The following is a 20,010-nucleotide window of genomic DNA, read 5'->3' on the forward strand; positions in this document are numbered from 1 at the left end:
ATCCTTACTGCGGTAACTTGACCAGTGCATTGTTGAGACATAGGAAATGAATGAACTCATATAGCTTTGCATTTACAGTTACCTGCTCCAATATATTCAATATATCAATTATTTTAAAACTAAAAAAGTTTTTATACATTTATCATATTTAGTACATACCTTGTAGGGTGTTGGACTCAATCTTGTCATGTGATTGGTTCGCATCAGTTCTTTCATACAATGTTCTCTATGTGCTCAAGTATTGGCAGCTCTTCTCTTACTTTGTCTTCACATATTTATCTGCATTTTAATCAAAGAAGCGCATAAGTTGGATATATCTATATTTTAAAAAATTTTAAATTTTCCAGTCTTAGCTGTATTTCCATGTCAAAAACAATACATATTGTAAGCCAACTCAAGCTTGATAACCGAAGCTAATGTGCAGGCTCATTTATTAAACAAGCTTATTATTAGGCCCGATCTCGTATAAGCACGGCTAGAGTTGAGCTCTTAATGAGCCGATCTCAAGTGTGCAAGACAGTAACTAAAAAAGTAACTGAAAAGTATAACCGAGTTGACAATTGAATAAAATTATACACATAAAAAAAGCATATTCTCACATAAAAGTAAAACCATCCATGTTTATCCCAATCAGGGGGTTGCGGCGCAACTTGTTGCCCGTTTGCCTGCCACTTTATTGTAATCGTTTTGATTTTAATGATAAATTAGTAAAATAGCTTAACTAATAAAAAAAATTATCAATGACATGTTGAGACAACCCTAATAATGTACAAATGTTTACAAATTGAAAGTGTATAACGTTATTCTACAAATCCTAAACTCATCAAGCAAATAAATCAGCAAAGTTATAATAATAACTTGAAAAACCAAAGTTCAAAAATTAGGGTTAGTGAGACTACACATACACACTATCCGGTTTGTTTCTAGATACTCGAAAATTGCCCTATATATCAAATAGAAACAATGTTTGTGACGGTAACCATCACTTAATAGTCAAGTTGATTCAAAATATGCTTAAAAGTTGATAGTGGATGACTAACGTCTCATGATCTTTAGTAACTTTCATAAAAAAAAAGAAGTGCTAAACCGACATCAGTTACATGTTCATAATTGTCCCAAAAACTAAATTCAAACCTGCGTATCAATAGATCGGGTAGGTTTCGAGGCGTGTTCAGCAGATAGAATCCATTTAATGAAGAGGCCCACATCATCTATGCTTTCTTGACGGGTGATTTTTCTTTCAAATTGTTTATCCAATCGTTGCTTGGCCACGTTCACCTTAGATTACACCATTTTTTTTCTTTCAAGCTGGTCATTACTTTCCATCATAGGTCCGAATGCGTAACACTTTCTTCAGTGAGGTTTTCAAGAATTGTTGCTCAATTATAATGGGTCACCATCATTATCATCAATATAAAATGTATATTAGAAAATAATTTAAGTTAAAGACTAAAGTTTACCTCTGGATCATCCAAAAGTCAAATTGAATAGCCATCAGCATTAGTATTAGTCCTAAGAAGATCTCTATCAGATTCGTTATATATCACCATGGTCGAGAATTTCAAATGAAAGTCCCTATGAAGATGCTACATTGAAATTAACCATAGTTATTTAAATTGTCAAAAGGGAAACAATATAAAAACCATGATGTGATTAGTAATTACCTTCAATATATATATATATATATATATATATATATATATATGGGAGATTTTAAATAAGAACCCCTTTGAGTTTTAAGAACTCAAAAGAACTCAGTGTAACGATTTTTTTTTCAAATTTTTTTTACACATACGTAATATATGTAAGTTACATATACGTAAAAAAATTACAAAATTTTTTACGCACCAAGTTGACTTTTTACACGTGTAACGAACACAAAAGTTGGTGTAACTACTTATATCTTTATTCTCTCTCCTACTTTGACTTTTTTGTCAGATTTAATCTCAGCCACATATTCCATTCCATTTAATTAAATGTGTGGCCTATAATTGAGTTTTTAAAACTCAACATGGTTCTCAAAAAATCCCTCCCATATATATATATATGATCAGGATCATGTGAAAACTTTTTGGAAATTGAGAACCATTTTGTACCACAAAAAAACCCAAAAATAAAAAAAATCATAAAACAAAAAAAAACACAAAAATAAAAAAACCAAAAAAACCAAAAGTTCTTATTTATCATCCCGGTTTCTAAAAATTTTTTTTCTCGATTTAGCTAAATTATACATATACATATATGTATAATATGTACATATATGTACACACATGTTTTTTTCCTACACACATATGTATAATTAAATGTAAATGATAATGTACATATGTGTACATTACATAACTAGAGATTAAATGAAAATATACATATGTGTATAGGTATAATACGAATTAAAAAGAAAAAAAAATCGGTTTTTTTTATTATACATATATGTATATTATGTACACACATGTTTTTTTCTATACACATATGTATAATTTAAGGTAAATGATAATGTACATATGTGTATATTACGTAACTAGAGATTAAATGAAAGTATACATGTGTATAGGTATAATACGAATTAAAAAGAAAAAAAAATTTCGTTTTTTTTTAATGAAACCGGAATGAAATATAAGAATTTTGGTTTTTTTACTTTTTTAAAATTTTCGGTTTTGTTTGTTTTATAATTTTTTTAGAGGGTTTTTTTAGTGGTTCAAAATGGTTCTCAAAGTTCTCAATTTGCCAACGGTTCTCTTAGGATCCTTACCCTATATATATGCTAAAGAGTAATTGGTGATTCCAATCACTGTAAATGTTTTCCCACTTGTTTGGCCATACGCGAAAAGACTCATGGTGACACAATCATCACAGAACGTAAACCGACTAAAGACATTGAAAATCGGTATCAAACTAACAAACTTACAAAGTGTACTGACCATTGATACAACCGGCACCCGATAGAATATAATATTTGTAGCCCAATCCTGATACACCTGCCTTGTAGAGCAATCATAATCAATAATCAAAACCCCTATCTGTACATAATTACAATATTCTTAAAATTATAATTATTAAACATTTAAGACGGAAAATTTCACAAAGAACTTTAAACAAACATGTGGTGTGAAAACATAAGCATATAACACGAATTGAATAATTGGATTGATCATTGAAATGCTTGATTAATTTCATAGAATGCACACAAACAAACGAAATCGATATAATCTTAGACCCAAAGTATCGCACCTGCCTTTCGAAATTGTGGGGGAGTTGAAGGAACTGCAATCAACCATCTGCCCGTGGACAATTGATTGAAAGCGATTACAGGATTTTCAATGACGGTTTCGACATTTATAGCCCTAACGTCGCCTGTTTGATTGTAGAGTCATGGGTAATAATGATGAATGATACTTGATTGCAAGGAATGATGATATTTATAACCCTAATTAAACGTCGCCGGAGAAAGCATGAAAGGTCGCCAGAGAGAGCATGGAACGTTGCCTGAGTTGAAGTTAGTTAATTTTAACGGCGTCTCCCTATTTGTTGTTAACAGTGTCTTAAAATGATTGAATTACTATTTTGTCCTCCTTACATGCTTATATGTTTTATTATAGATAATATAGATATAGATATAGATATAGATAATGTGTGATTGCAATGATATCTTCAGGGTTAGATGGTGGATGAGTCTTGTTTCTCAACCTCAGGGCCTGATAATCCTTATAATAAAACCCCCGGTACTTGGCCTCCATTCCAGCCTCTCGAGTAAAGTTTGGCAACGGCTCGACCCATCTGTCCCCTTGCAAGTTATAGAAAAACACACATGAATGTCGGCTTCTTCCCTTTGGTCTCCCCACTCTATGTGTCGCACTTTTAAATTTCTTATTACTCACCACCAACAAAATGTATCAAACTTTTAGCATATTATACTATTAATTTGTTGAACTTTATGAGTTTAATGTTACAAATAATATGCTTAACATCACTTATGTTGACGACCAATGTGCCTTCTGAAGGGATGACCGGAATCCATTCTCCATTCTTGCAAACCTCTAAGCCACCAATGTCTTCTTGAAGGACGATGGTGGTCAAGTTCCCATCTTCATGTTCGGGTTATTCCATTGTTGTTGGTTTCAGTCCCGGGCAAGTACCTCAATGTTACCATGAAATCCCAGCTTCGATCGTTGTTGTAGTCTTTGAGAAAATTTGGAGGGAGGCCTAAACACTCACAGACTATGCCTTCTAATATTTGCCCTGTTTTCACAAAATTCTTGAACATCTCTTCTAATGTTTTTCTGTCAAAATTCAATAGAGGCCATGTTTCAATTGTTTCTATAAAAAGAGACCGAACGAAAAAAGTGAAAAACATATCTAGAAAAATCTTACTCGTAAGTGAAGTCTGTATATTGTAAGTAAAGTCGGTAAGGTTAATAGGAGTAAAAACCTTCTCTTTATTGCATGATTATTAATTTACAACCTATTAATAGAGCTGTAATGAGTCGAGGCAAGTTCGACTAGGCTAGAGCGCTACTCGTGTAACTTACGAGAGTTCGAACTCTACTTGTTTCAAGCTTTATTTTAAGTTAAAGCTCGAGTTCAGTTTTGGCTCAGTTGGTTTGGTATTCTTTAGTTAAAAGATAAAGTTTAAACTACGTTTTTTAGTTCTTTATATTTTTATTACTAGGAAAATTAGAAATAAATAATCCCATCTTTTGTGTATTGACCGATAATAATCTCACCTTTAAAAATCACTAGCAATGGTCCCATCTTTTAACTATTTTTGTCTCATTGGTCCTCCGTTAAAAAATGCTTAACGTCGTTATGTTTTTTCCCTAGTTTCAAACCGATGTTTTAGGCTTTTGATCGGAAGAACGACATGAGTCGACCGATGTAAAACTTATTTCGAACCGGTGTTTCAAATGGCTTGATTTTTGTTAATTGGAAATTCAATCACCCGAATTGAAACATTGTTTCGTCGTTTGGATCACCATTTCGAGATAAGTTTTACATCGGTCGACTCGTATCGTTCTTCCGATCAAAAGCCCTAAAACACCGTTTTGAAACTAGGGAAAAAACATAACGACGTTAAGTATTTTTTAACGGAGGACCAGTGAGACAAAAATAGTTAAAAGGTGGGACCATTGCTAGTGATTTTTAAAGATGAGATTATTATCGGCCAATACACAAAAGGTGGGATTATTTATTTCCAATTTTCCTTATTAATATATTGAATAAACTTTATTATAGGCTTGTTTAAGCCCGCGAGCTAGCTCGAGCCTACTTATAAACATTGACGAAGTTTACTTAAGGCCCGGGGAGCCCCCCCCCCCACCCCCCGTTTTTTCGCGTAGGGCTTGTGGTCGTATATTAAATTAGCTTATTTTTATGATAATTTGAGCTAGGGCTTGTGGTCGCATATTAAATTAGCTTATTTTTAGACAGAATTACAAATTTTGTCCTTTAAACAAAGCCAATTTATGGATCGTGTCCCTTTTTAGTTTTCTTACAGGCGGTGTCCTTAAAACATTTTTTCCTACACGTTATGTCCTTTACGCTAACTGGGTTAGAAAAACTCAGTTAAAAAACGTCACGTGAGTCGCATGTGAGGGTTGTTTGGTCTTTTCATCTATACCTGCAAATGTATGTCAGTTCCCTCCTTTTTTAACCCCTCCCCCCCCCCCCCCCCCGATTAGGGCTTCAATTCAATAACCCAAATTAGGGCTCGATGCGAATTTCAAATACTAGGGCTCAATTGAGGATGACTTACTGTGTTTGTGGCAAGCTAACTGTTGTTCGAACTTCATGGACAGATAGAAATCCTGGTCGTCGCTTTTTCTCTTGTCCGGACATGGTAACTCTGTAATTCGATTTCAGTTCTAGTATAATCGTTTATCCTTCATCTTTCTCTTCTTTTCCAGACATCGGATTGCCCCATTCTTGGATGGCGTGACCCACCAATGTGTGAACGGGTAATGGAGATTATCCCAGGCTTGTTGAAGTCGAAAAACAATGTTGAACAAAGTTTAGAGAGTTATAAAGCAGAAGCAAGGAAGATGAAGAAGAGATTGGTCATTAGTTGGGTCATTTTCATTGCAATTGTAATTGCAATGAAAATGTAGTTACTTGACTGTATTTGAAGTTGTTGACTTTTTGTATTTTGAAGTTGTTGACTTTTGTATTTTGACTTTATTTTGGATGTAATTTGGGATCCTTTTAAGCAATGTATAATCAGTAGTATGATGTAATGTGTTAATGCTAAATAGGGTGTTCAATGTGACATCCCTCGATTTCGGGTCAAATTGTATTTATTTTGTATTTGTTTTTTACGTTGTAAACCGACCCGATTTATATCCCAAACATTTCAAATATATAAAATATTGGATTTTATTTTACTAAAACATTCCCGCTTGTCTAATTTGAAAAACCCCCCTTTTACGGATTCGAAAACGGACTTAAAACGCTCAAGATACATCAAAAATGAACTTCCGGACGCGAACCGACGTGCAGACCAGTAGCAGACCAGCAGCCCCATCTTTTTTTGTCGTTTTGTGACTTGTCTTGACCCCTCTTGCATGCAAACCTTGATATCACAACCCATGCTTGACCCTTTCAACCCACCCTATATATACACCCCTATCCCCTTCATTAATCCCTGCTCATTCATCTCTTTCTCTTCCAATTCTCAAGTATTCAAAGGTGTTCTTCATATTTTTTTTGGCAGTTTGACTTTCAAAAGTCAAATTGACCATAGTCTTACATTATAATCAACTTGTTAACACTAATTTATACTTAAATATTGTTATACAACATATATATAATAGCACCCTTGGTACCTTCGATGGGCATTTCTCCGGTCTCGGTCGGTTAAGTGTCCGGCCCATAAGACAAAGCTACATGGAGGACTCGTAGTAGTCCTTAATTATATATATTTTCCGCATCTAACCATCAAATTTTTTATACTTGTTTAACTTCTGCTCATCTTAGTTCTATTTTGTAGAGACTAGCCTCGGTTATTCCGTAAATAGCTCAAAACCGGAAGCCGAACTCTTGTTTACTAGTTTGTTTAAATAGTTGTATAAACATGTTTTATGTAAGATTTGAGTTTCTAAAAAAACATTTTAATTAGTTCCATGGTTATGGGTTTGTAGAATCTAACCTCGGTCTTATCCCGAAACAAGATCCAAACCGGAAACCGAACTTTCGTTTAAAGACTTTGTTGTTGACTTTTTGTATGTAAGACTTTGGTATTATTATTTATAAATTATTTTACAAGTTCTATGATGTTTGGACATGTGGTAACCATTCTTGGCATTATTCCAAGATAAAAACCGAACCAAACCGAACTAAACCAAGTCTACTCGCTTAAGACACACAAGTGTGTTTTTAACCATTAAAGCTTATATATTTCTTTAAAAATACTTTATAAACTGATTTTAATTATTTTCACAAAGTACTCGGAATGTTGAATCCAACTTGATCTTATAACAAAGTTTGAACCGATTAAACCGAACACTCGCTTAACGGACGTTGTTAGTTCTAAAACAATAGAACTACATACTTGGTTAAGTCTCTTTAAGGTTTATTGAGTTATCTCATACATTTATTATTTTGGGAAAGTTGACTTTGGGTTTGGTCAAGTCACCAAGACCCAAACCGACCACCCGAACACTCGTTAAAACCCGTTTTGGTATCTATATTATAAAGGGACTTGCTTTCTTGCATTTTTACCCACCTTATTACTTAACATAGGTTGAGTAAAATTAAGGGCTAGATACTTTAACCCGGTTTCGAGCAAACTTACATTTTTAAAGGACTATTATTATAATTTCTTAAATACTTACATTTTAAACCTTAAACTTTACATTGCTTACATTTCTTATCATTTATTTTCATTTAAAGACTTCCAATACAACTTTTCTAATACAAGATTTCTTCTCCTTTAGGTTTCGTTCGTTAAACTCATCGTTCCGGTTAATCTCCAAATCATCAAATCTTTCAAGTTTATTACTTGAACGTGAGTACTTTCATCCCCCGTTTTCACTCTTTTATATTTTGGGGGTGACATTGCAAACTTATTCAAATCCAAATGATTTATACTTGAGTCTTAAACCACAAAATTTATTGTATACTTTACTTAAATAAATGCTCAATTTGGTGATTATATGCTTATATGCTTAAGTGCTAATGTGTTTACCGCCTTTGGATGGTTGATTCATAAATCCGAGTATATCTGGCATCCCCTTATAGAAAGGTGTCGTTAATGTATTCTTATTAACGATTTCATACAAAATCCGAGTATATTTGGCATCCCCTTATAGAAAGGTGTCATTAATGTATTCTTATTAACGATTTCATTTATCTAAATTATTGCTATTATTTATTATTTTGTATACAAGTTGTGGAATTTCATATTATATATCTACTGTTCAAAAACTATGAAATTGCTCACCAACCTTTGTGTTGACAAATTCTATTTATGCAATATTACAAGTTTGACTTTAGGTTGACTCGAGGACTTGAAGAAAAAACATTATCGAGACTATTAGGATATTAGCAAAACGAACAATATATTATTTACTATGATTTGAATTCGGTTATTGTATGAACAAGTTATGTGACTCTTTGTGTTTTTATGAATTTAAATGAGTTGATTAAATATTGTCACTTAATAGTGTCGTGTGCGATGAACAATCGGTTGCGCCCCGACGTTTCCGTCATGGTCAGGGTGTGACATTCAATGTGTTGACAAAGTATGATCAAAGTGTGTTAAATAATGTGTTCAAATGTGCAAGTGTGGTCAATTGTGCTAGAGTGAAGAGTGTGTGAGACATTATGCACAATCTGCACAAACAGTCACAATATGCACATCCATATGCACAAACAGTCACAATATGCACATCTGCACATTTGCACATCTGCACATCCATCAATTCAATTCTGCACATCCATTTATCCAATTCTGCACATCCATCTGCTCATTTAAACATCTGCACATCCATCAATCCAATTCTGCACATCCATCAAGGGAAAATCTGTCCTAATCTGTTTCAAGGGCAAATCTGTCATAAAATATGGTCAAATATGTCCAAGGGCAATATGTACTAAATAAGTAAAATCAGTTCCAAGGGCAATATGCCCAAAATAATTCAAATCTATTCCAAGGGCAAATATGTCCAATATAAGTCACAATCACCAACAACAATTTTAAATGCAAACAACAACCAACTTAAATGATGAACAACCATATTAAAAGATACTTGCCAATTAAACATCTATTAAACATTCAACAACCATTAAACAACCACAAAACAATAAACAAAAGGAACCTGTTCATAAAGCCAACAACTTAAAAGCTACATAAAAAGTCAAACAGTAGTCAGATAACATTAATCAACAACTGAAGCCATGCATGATCTTTTGTTGTGACCCTTTTGACCACATGTCCCACAAGCATTGGATCCTTTTGACCTTGACTTTCTCATTGCCTTTGCTTGCTGACCTTCACCCTCCACAACCTTTCCCTTGCCCTTTGCATTAACCTTTGACTTTTTCCTTGAACCACCATCTTCCTTCTCCACGGTTGACTTTTTCCTTGATTTCTTTAGTCTTCCAATTGGCTTTTTGTATTTAGGAGCTGTGATCTGTAATGGGACTTGTGATATGGGCCACATACTCATACCATTGATAGGATACACCTTGTAGCTATACACCGCCTTCCACCTATCCATTGTGTAAATTGGGTTGACAAATGTTTCTGGCCTGCCAACAGTTGGGTCATGAGCAGCCTTCACCCAAATACTTGCCACCACATGTCTGCAAGGAATCCCAGTTACCTCCCATCTCCTACATGCACATGTATTTATGGTCATGTTCACTACACACTGATCACCATTTGGTCTTGTGACCTGATAATGCTCCTCACCATTCCAATGCACAGTGTACCTATCATCCATATATGTAAAGCATTCACACATGTTACAACACATGTAAAAATTGACATACAACTCACCTGTTTGCTTCCTTCTTCACTGACTCCATCATTTTTGTAGCATATGGTGTTAGTAACCCTGATGACCTATCAATTACCTTCAACACATTAACAATCTTCCTCATCAAATATTCTCTGATGTATTCCAGCAAAGTTATAATAGGCTTGTCCCTTCCATCTACCAGCTTTGAATTAAGGCATTCACACATGTTATTGGTCAACACATCTGAAATTGCTCTACCTGTTATAACAAAACATTTGAATAGTGTTAGATAAAGGACATAAGTTGAAAGTTATTAGATAATAAAGAACAAAAATTGGAAGTTACCAGTAAAGTGTGACCTTGACCATGTTTCTGGTGGGATCTTAGATACCCAAAGATGTGCCCTTTTGTTTAACTTTTTTAGGTTGTTCATCTCTCTCTCATAATGTGTAGGTGTTGTACATGTGGACAGCTTTCAAAGAGCATCCCTGTAAATCTTACCTTTGAATATATTTCTCATGTTATATGTGATGTGCCTAACACAAAACCTATGCTCTGCAGAAGGAAACAACTTATCTACTGCTTGTATAAGACCCTGTACATATAACAAATCATTACTAAAGCACTAATCTACTAATGGTTAAATAAATTACCAAAATACATAAACAAAAGTACTAAACTTTTGCCTGTCACTCATAAAGGTAAACTTAGATCTGTTGTTCAAATCCAAGTCATCACCAAGGCATTCCAAGAACCATTCCCAAGAGTTCATTGTTTCAGCTTCAACAACAGCATATGCAACAGGGTAGTATCCATTGTTTGGATCTAGACCAACTGCTGTTAAAAGTTGACCAGGCCAAGCACTTTTAAGGAAAGCCCCATCCAGTCCCAAGAGATCCCTTCCTATTGCTTTGAAACCCTTTTTCAAAGACCCCAAGAAAACATATATCCTCTTGAATTGTCTTGTCTCAGATGTTGGATCTGTGCATCCTTCTAATTCAAGCTTTACTGTTGTATCCGGATTAGTCCTCTTCAACTCTTCAATATAATCCCTCAATAACCCATATTGGCTTTTGAAATTTCCATTGATATGTTCCTTGGCCAACATCTTTGCCCTGTAAGCTTTCATGTCAGAAACACCAACTTCAAACCTCCTTTGAAACCTTTCTTTGATAGATTTAACTTTCAGCTTGGGGTCATCTTGAAGATCAATAATTAATTGGTTTGAGAGGAACCCGGCTGTGCAAGCATAAATTTGCCTAGATTGAAGGCATTTATGTTCAGTTACCAACCTTGTAATTTTCCATGAACTTGTTCTCTTTTGGTATGACAGCAACAGTACCCAAGGGCATTTACTAGCAAATGGGTCTTTCCTTTTTCCCCTACCCCCAATATTTTTCTGGTCTGGTCCCTGATCTTTATTAGCACTGCTAGATCCAACCCCTGCCTGTGGAACCCATCTTCCATATCCCCTTCACACACTACCATCACCCTTATCAAATCATCTTTTCTTATCCTAATTTTTCTTCTTGTTTCAACTGCATGTGCCTTGATCATAGCCTTCACCTCTGCTTTTGTACCAAAAACTTGCCCCACATGGAAAAGAGAATCCATGTCCCTCTCATCTCCTTGTTTTTCTATATACAACCTATCATTATCCAACATAACATCATCCATTTCAATGTCCAAACCCTCTGAACTACCAATTGCATCCTGCTGTTCAACTTCAAAATCAGTATGCAATCTAAAATCCCTCATATCTACATCTACATCATTTGTGTCACCATCTTCATAGTTGAAATCACTATCTGAATCACTTTCTGAATTTTCATCACCCTCCTTAGCTTTCTTAACATTCTTAGATTTCTTAACTGGACAACCCTCTACATTTTCATCCTCATCAGAACATTCATCTCTCATCTCAAAATTAGAATCCCTACTATCATCAGTTCCACTTTCATCATCTGAACTTGAAGATTCTTCAATATCTTCACCACCTTCATCTCCAAGATCATCTCCACTTTCACCATCTGAACCTGAAGATTCTTCACTATCTCCATCTCCACTACCATCTCCACCTTCAACAACTTCAACATTTTCATTCACTCCAACATTTTTCTTTTGTTGAAAAGTCTCATCTCCAACATTTGTCTCTTGTTCCACACTGCCTTTACCAGTCTCATTTATGCTATCTTGCCATTCCAACAACAACCTTTTCTTAGCTGCATTTCCTTTATCTATTACTATCTCACTTGCAAGCAACTCCTCATCTGTTATCTCTTCAATAATAAACTTTGAGGGTGAGCAGAAGTATGTGTGTACAGAGGTGTAATCATGCTCAACATACACATTCATTAATTTCCAAGCTCCAATATACTGAGCAAATCCCCTAACATCATCATCACTTCCCAAAGCTCTAAGCCCCCAATCTAATTCTGAACCAGGTACTAGATAGTGGTAGAATCTAACTTTTTTTGTAGGATACTGTAATTGCTCCAAGATTCCATCAAGCTCGTGAACAGAAAACTTGTCAATATCTAGCATGTCAACGAAATTGACAACGGCTCTGTTATAAACCCGTCCCAGAAATTTGGTGAAAGTACCCCCATGATGCAACTTGATCGAGAACAAATGTGGATGATTAACTACAAATAAAAGATTAAACAGTTATTAGCTACATAAACCCGATTATAAACCCTAAAATTTGAACTTACCATAAAACTTCTCAACATCCGATTGTTCTAAGGCTTCACGGATGAAGAATCGGGGATCATCCATTTAGGGTTTTTGATTAATCGGCGTAGAAGAATGTTTTAATTTGGGGGAATTGAAGTAAAAGAAAAGCGGTATAGATGAAAAGACCAAACAGCCCTCACATGCGACTCACGTGACGTTTTTTAACTGAGTTTTTCTAACCCAGTTAGCGTAAAGGACATAACGTGTAGGAAAAAAATATTTAAAGGACACCGCCTGTAAGAAAACTAAAAAAGGGCCACGATCCATAAATTGGCTTTGTTTAAAGGATAAAATTTGTAATTCTGTCTTATTTTTATTATGATTAGTGAAAAAATCTCAAGTAGCGGCTTCTACTTCATTTACCTGAAGTCGGGTGGATTATCCGGGAGAACATTAAAGGGTGATTCCGGTGGGAACATGAGCAAGTACTCGTTCTTATCCGGTGAGTGGTCCGGCTGCTTGTTGTAGCCAGCAGGAAGTGGTGCATCCGGGCCGGAACTAGACTCGCGCTTCACTTCGTCAGGGTAGTTAAAAAACGTCTTGGAAAGATTCATTGCTTGGTTCATCAAATCAAGTGGGACGCCATGGTTCACTATTTGGAAGAACCCATATTCGGTACAGGCTTTAGTTATGGTGTCCACTGTTAGGTATTACGTGTATGCGGCTGACCCGAAAGGAGTCGGATAGGGCAACAGAAATCAATACAATACAACGGCTTGGGCCTTAAGAACTTAACGGTATTTCTAATTCATTTCTAAAATGAACAATAATACGTAAACGCAGCGGATAAACGAGAAGTAAAACTGAACCAATAAATAACCCAAACAGAAAACTGAAACGAAAGCAATGAACCTGATTCCGCTTCTTTTCTGAACGAGAGGGTCAAACTTGATATACACTGCTTTGACTTTGCAATGACAATTTCAATATTAAACAATAATGGCGGCGGCAGTATAACTCAAGAACACATATAACAAATTCCAATCACACACATTCCTATCATGTAATAATAATTGTTATATGGCAGTAGCTTTTCACAAGCACACAATCTTCCAAACAAAACAATATAAATATGCTTTTGGTGGTGGCAGTGGGGTTTACGAAACACAGATTCAAAACACAATAATAATAATAATAATAATAATAATAATAATAATAATAATAATCGTAAAGCAATAAAGATGAACACGGGATTTACGTGGTTCGGTCACGGTGTGTAACCTACGTCCACGGGCAACGAACATGGTCTCTTCTTTTATTGAGGTGCACAAAAAATAAATGATACACTGTGGTTTATATAGGGAGGCAACTAGGGTTTTTTTTTTCTTTCTCCACAAGTTACAAGAAAATAAAATAAACGGGCCACTAAAGTTGAGTGGATGGCCAGCCCATTTAACCCTTCAAGTCTTTTATTGCCCAACCCAAGACGGGCCGGGGTTACACCCGTATAGAACCCAACAATCTCCCACTTGGAGCCTCAGAACATCTTCACTTGCTCTACATGTAAACCAACCTGTACCAGTAATCTTTAGTCTTCAATATATACCATGTCTTCCACCTGTTCGTCGCCAACTCCTTAACACTATTCCTGGAGACCAACTGAAGCTACACAGAGCTTCAGTTTGTCCAAGATCACAACCTTGGTAAACATATCTGTCGGATTCCTGTCTCCCCTAATATTGTTCAACCGAATAGTCCCATCACTGACTAAACCCTGAATGAAATGATAACGCATATGAATGTGCTTCGTTTTACCATGGTACACAGGATTCTTGGCTAATTTCACAGCACTTTCATTATCACAGTACAACGGATAATCTGTTTGTTCCCTGTCTAACTCCTCTAAGAAAGTCCTCAACCAAACAAGCTCCTTACTCGCTTCAGCAGCTGCCATATACTCAGCTTCTGTAGTTGAGAGCGCCACACTCTTCTGCAGTCTAGATTTCCAACAGATTGCAGTGTCCCCCATAGTGAACACATATCCCGTAGTACTCTTATAAGTCTCTTTGCACCCACCTAAGTCAGCATCTGAAAACCCTTTAAGAATTGCATCTTTACCTTTAAAGCATAAGGCCATATTTGAAGTTCCCTTTAAGTACCTAAGAAGCCACTTCACTGCTTCCCAATGTGCTTTCCCTGGATTTGACATAAACCTGCTAATAACTCCCACTGCGTGAGCAATATCAGGTCTTGTGCACACCATAGCATACATAAGACTACCCACTTCAGATGCATAAGGAATCTTTGCCATCTCTGCCTTTTCTCCATCAGTACTAGGAGAGACTGATCCTTAGAAAGTTTAATATGACTACCCATAGGTGTACTTCGAGTAGTGGTTTTCTCATCGCTCATGTTGAACTTCTCTAAAATTTTCCGGATGTATTTCTCCTGAGATAAAGTTAGAGAACTGTCCTTCTTGTTTCCGGTGATGCTCATGCCAAGAATTTGCTTGGCTGGACCCAAATCTTTCATTACAAATTCTTCAGACATCTGTCGCTTCAACTTATTAATCTCTGACATGTCTGAACCGGCAATCAGCATATCATCTACATACAGAAGTAGGATGATATAGGAACTATCGAAATTCTTGAGATAGCAGCAGTGGTCCATCTCACATCTTTTGTATCCATTCCTGCCCATAAAATCATCAAACTTGATATACCACTGCCTGGGCGCCTGCTTCAATCCATAAAGACTCTTCTTTAACTTGCACCATGTTTTCTTTACCAACTGTTTGAAACCCCTCTGGCTGTGCCATGTAGATATCCTCCTCAAGATCACCATGCAGAAAAGCTGTCTTCACATCCAGCTGCTCCAGATGTAAGTTTTCTGCAGCCAAGATACTAAGCACCAGTCTGATTGTAGTCATTTTTACCACAGGAGAAAATATCTCATTATAATCAACCCCATGCTTTTGTTGAAACCCTTTCACTACCAATCGTGCTTTGTATCTCTTTGTATCATCACTTTCATCCTTGATCCTGAATACCCATCAGTTCTGAAGAGCTTTCTTCCCGGCTAGAAGCGGTGTAAGAACCCAAGTATTGTTCTTGTTTAGTGAATCCATCTCTTCTCTCATAGCTCGCTCCCACTGAGACGAGTCTTTCAAACTCATTACTTCAGAGTAACACTGTGGTTCACCGTTCTCTGTCAGTATAAGGTAATTAACAGAAGGGGAATACCTCTTAGGAGGTCTAATGGTTCTGGAAGACCTCCTAACCTCTAGCTGAGGAGTAACCATTTCTTGTTCCAGTGGAGACTGTTCAGTATTAGACTCTGAACTCCCACTGTCAGAGAGATCCTCAAATTCATCTGCATTTTCTTCCTCAACCTCTTCTGATGTTTCTAAACTCTGACTATCAACTTTCTCACTTGTATTTTCAAACTCTACATGTTCTTTATCAGCTTCTTGTGTGAATGACTTTCTATCTTTGTAAAGTCCTACTTCATTAAACACCGGATCACGAGCCCTACATACTTTTCTGACCTCTGGATCCCAAAGCCTATAGCCCATCTTCGCATCACCATAGCCTATAAAAGTACACTTCTTCGCCTTAGGGTCAAGCTTGTCCCTCTCGGTGTCTTTTATCCCAACGTAAGCATCACAACCGAACACTTTAAGATGTTTGAATGTAATCTCTTTTCCACTCCATACTTCCTCTGGAATTCTGAATCCAAGAGGAACTGACGGTCCTCTATTTATAAGATATGCAGCAGTGTTGACTGCATCTGCCCAGAAAGTCTTTGGAAGCCCTGCATTTAACCTCATTACCTTAGCTATTTCATTCAGTGTCCTATTAATTCTTTCGGCTACTCCATTCTGCTGTGACGTACCAGGAACGGTATTAATCATCTTTATACCCCTCTCAGCACAATAATTAACGAATTCCTTGCTGATGTACTCCCCGCCATTGTCAGACTTTAAACACTTCACTTTTAGATTCGTTTCCATCTCCACAGCTGCCTTCCATTTCTTGACAACATCAAATACCTCGAACTTGTTTTTGAGAAAATAGATCCATAGCTTCCGTGTAGCATCATCAATGAAAGTGACGTAGTAGTTGGAGCCTCCTAATGATGATACTGGTGTTGGTCCATACACATCGGTATGAACAAGCTCAAGCTTCTCTGCTTTAAGTGTTTTTCCTGATTTTACAAAGGTGACCCGTTTCTTCTTGCCAAGCACACACGGTTCACAGAACCCTGTATCAAGTTCCACCTTCAAATTAGGGAATTTACCTTTCTCTGCCAGTATCTTCAAACCCTTCTCACTCATGTGACCGAGTCGTTGATGCCACAAACATGATGGACTCGGTCCACTAGCCACTAAATTTACCTCTCCCGCTGAGATTTCTGCCATGTACAACGTACCCTTTTTCTTCCCACGAGCAATTACCCACTTACCCTTTATGACCTTCCATTGCCCTCCTCCAAAAGTAACACCATAACCTTGATCGTCAAGCTGCCCAATAGAAATCAACATCTTCCTTAATCTAGGAATTATTCTGACATCTTTCAGAGTCCAGGTAGTTCCTAAAGGAGTCTTCAAGTCGATATCCCCAATCCCGGTAATGTCTAGAGCCTCATCATTCGCCAAACGAACTTTGCCAAAGTTTCCTGTTCTGATATTCTTAAGGCTCTTTGTGCTAAACGTAGCATGGAAAGACGCACCGGAGTCCATGATCCAAGACTCAACTGTGTTCTCAACACAGCAGATTAGGGCTTCATCATCTGAAACTTCTTTTGTAGCAGCATTTACTTCCGAAGTAGAATTTACTTCTTTTTTCTGTTGAGGTGCCGGAGGGTTAGTACACTGACTTCTGAAATGCCCATTCTCCTGGCAATTCCAGCAAGTAATATCTTTTCTTGGCCTAGACTTGCTTCTTTTTCTGGATTTTGATCTACCCCTGTTGCCTCCTCTGTTCTTGCTCCGCCCTCTACCTTCAGCACTTAGCAAAGTGCTTGATGATTCTCCATTATTCCTCCTTCTAGAATATTCATTCAAAATCAAGTCACGAACTTTGTTAAAAGTCAAAGGATTCGATCCAACTGAACTGGTGACTACAGTGATTGTTCCTGACCAACTGTCAGGTAATGAAGATAAAAGTAGGCAAGCTTGCAATTCATCATCAATCTTGAACTTCACCGATGATAAACGTCTCAGGTGAGAATTGAAGGTGTATATGTGTTCGGTAACAGAACCTCCCTCTTTCATGCGTGTGTTAACCAACTCCCGGATTAGGAACACCTTGTTTGCAGACGATGGTTTCTCATACATGTTTGACAACGCCTCCATGATTCCACGCGCTGTGGTTTCGTCTAAGATGTTGTACGCCACGTTCATAGACAAGGCAAGCCTAATCGTTAACTTCGCCTTCTTGTCAATAGCTTTCCACTCATCAGTAATCTTCTCAGGCGGTTCCTCCAAAGCCACATCCAAATCCTTCTGTATCAGCAAATCCGTAATTTGCATCTTCCACCATCCAAAGTTTTGTCCATCAAACTTCTAGATTTTCGTTTTACCCTCATCAGCCATAATACCGGAGATTAAAGAGTGAGAGCCAACACTGGCTCTGATACCACTTGTTAGGTATTACGTGTACGCGGCTGACCCGAAAGGAGTCGGATAGGGCAACAGAAATCAATACAATACAACGGCTCGGACCTTAAGAACTTAACGGTATTTCTAATTGATTTATAAAACGAACAATAATACGTAAACGCAGCGGATAAACGAGAAGTAAAACTGAACCAATAAATAACCCAAACAGAAAACTGAAACGAAAGCAATGAACCTGATTCCTCTTCTTTTCTGAACGAGAGGGTCAAACTTGATATACACTGCTTTGACTTTGCAATGACAATTTCAATATTAAACAATAATGGCGGCGGCAGTATAACTCAAGAACACATATAACAAATTCCAATCACACACATTCCTATCATGTAATAATAATTGTCATATGGCAGTAGCTTTTCACAAGCACACAATCTTCCAAACAAAACCATATAAATATGCTTTTGGTGGTGGCAGTGGGGTTTACGAAACACAGATTCAAAACACAATAATAATAAAAATAATCGTAAAGCAATAAAGATGAACACGGGATTTACGTGGTTCGGTCACGGTGTGTAACCTACGTCCACGGGTAACGAACAGGGTCTCTTCTTTTATTGAGGTGCACAAAAAATACATGATACACTATGGTTTATATAGGGAGGCATCTAGGGTTTTTTTTTTCTTTCTTCACAAGTTACAAGAAAATAAAATAAACGGGCCACTAAAGTTGAGTGGGTGGCCAGCCCATTCAACCCTTCAAGTCTTTTACTGCCCAACCCAAGACGGGCCGGGGCTACACGCGTATAGAACCCAACAATCCACAGCCTTTTTTCGGCCAGACTCATCGCCCGAGGTGAAGAAAGGTGACAGATCAACCGTGGGAATAGTTGGTGTAGGCATATTGGTACGTTTTGCATTGTTATTTCCGGCTTCCTTTTATGGTGATAATGGAAATATTCTATTATGTTTCAGTTTCATGGATAATAATATATATATCAGCATTGATTTCAGAAAAATTGTCTTTTAATATAAACGGCTACTTAGTGCAACCGGTTGTCACGCTTATCATCCGTATACAGCTCATCTTACCTGAGTTTGAATTAAGAAAATGGTGTTCTTCCCTGTATTAGTAGCATCCACTTGTTGGAATTGAATTGGGACACTCTAAGAGGTTCACATAATATTCTTGTCGCGTGCGTGGTCGTATCTCTGGTACATCCCTCTTGCTTCACACTTAGCTAGCGTTTGTCAATTGAGCCAATGATCATTGACAAAAAAGAATGACCAATTGAGCTATTAAAATAATTCATTTTTACGTTATTCTTTTATTGTACTTAGACTAAGTTTAGTGGTGTAACTAAAAGGTGGATGATGCCCCGCGCCATGTAGGTGTGGGGGTTTTACTAACTTTACTGTCGAAATGCGTAATATTTAACAAACAACACAACTATTATTTAATTGGTTAGATACTTAATTGATCCCATACTTCAAATTGGTTAGATACGTAGTTGGTCCCATACTACAAGCCTCTTCTTCCATGTTGACGCCTAAAAAGGATATGAGGTTTATAAATTTATGTTCCTTTGATCTTAACATCAATCCACCACATGACTTCCCATTAGTGTGTATTGGATTATATGAGGCAATTTCATTGATTTAAAACTTAAAATCAGTTTGGGTTGAAATCAGTTCGGTTTGGTTAAGAACCAGTCAAAACCAGTTTATTATCGGTTTCGGTTCGAGTTTTGATCGGTTTCGGTTTGG

The 20,010-nt window shown here is 36.8% G+C and overlaps 1 pseudogene across 1 annotated transcript; it reads right to left on the reverse strand.

Annotated features, from left to right (window-relative positions):
• Window positions 1-3,587: 3,587 nt before the first annotated feature.
• LOC143597672 (flavonol synthase/flavanone 3-hydroxylase-like) lies at window positions 3,588-19,201 on the reverse strand (annotated as a pseudogene). Its single transcript, XR_013146971.1, has 4 exons — window positions 19,062-19,201; window positions 13,050-13,326; window positions 3,926-4,274; window positions 3,588-3,867 (listed from the first exon to the last, which is right to left on the reverse strand). The product of XR_013146971.1 is annotated as a flavonol synthase/flavanone 3-hydroxylase-like (transcript).
• Between the last annotated feature and the right edge of the window lie 809 nt (window positions 19,202-20,010).

Source organism: Bidens hawaiensis, unplaced genomic scaffold (genome assembly GCF_021521415.1).
Source record: "Bidens hawaiensis isolate Kalapana, Puna unplaced genomic scaffold, B.hawaiensis_p1.1 tig00048839_1, whole genome shotgun sequence".
NCBI classification, from domain to species: domain Eukaryota; kingdom Viridiplantae; phylum Streptophyta; class Magnoliopsida; order Asterales; family Asteraceae; genus Bidens; species Bidens hawaiensis.